The sequence below is a fragment of the Mercenaria mercenaria genome, chromosome 3 (assembly GCF_021730395.1).
Source record: "Mercenaria mercenaria strain notata chromosome 3, MADL_Memer_1, whole genome shotgun sequence".
NCBI lineage: Eukaryota > Metazoa > Mollusca > Bivalvia > Venerida > Veneridae > Mercenaria > Mercenaria mercenaria.
The window spans coordinates 26617685-26618302 of NC_069363.1; the positions used below are offsets into that span (position 1 = coordinate 26617685).

Below are 618 nucleotides of genomic sequence, written 5' to 3' on the forward strand. Positions count from 1 at the left end.
CTTTATAAGTGTAAGGGTCCGCGTTTATGCAGTGTTTAATATGATAGAAAATAAACATTTGGATGCATAGAATACATAATAGCAGACTCGTTTTGATCGAGTCTGTTCATGAGATATTAAAATGTGCAAAAAACAAAGATGAATATCCAACAAGGAAAGCCACGTTCTAAAAACGCAGCCTCCCCAAACGTAAAACTACAGGCGGACGCGCACACGACCAATATACACACACTCACACAAAGCAAAACCGACTCGGTAGCCTAGTGGTAGAGCGTCCGCTTCGAGTGCGGGAGGTCGTGGGTTCGATCCCCGGCCGCGTCATACCAAAGACGTAAAAATGGTAATAGCAGCTTCCTCGCTTGGCGCTCAGCATTAAGGGGTTAGTGCTAGGCCTAGTCAGTCCGGTGTCAATATAATGTGACTGGGTCGGGTATCCTGCCACGTGTCTACGGCGTGATATTCCAGTGAGGCAGCACTATAAAGTTGGACATTGTGCTTACTGCTACAAGTACAAGTTTATATGACTGAAAAATTGTTGAAAAAGACGTTATGCCCGAACACACACACACACACAAAGCAAACTCATAAGGATAAAGGATCAGTGGGGCACCGCCTTGA

At 45.1% G+C, this 618-nt stretch overlaps 1 non-coding gene across 1 annotated transcript; it reads left to right on the forward strand.

Moving 5' to 3' along the window:
• Positions 1-249: 249 nt before the first annotated feature.
• Trnas-cga (transfer RNA serine (anticodon CGA)) lies at positions 250-321 on the forward strand. The gene has a single exon. It is a non-coding gene; the product is annotated as a tRNA-Ser (tRNA).
• The last annotated feature ends 297 nt before the right edge of the window (positions 322-618 follow it).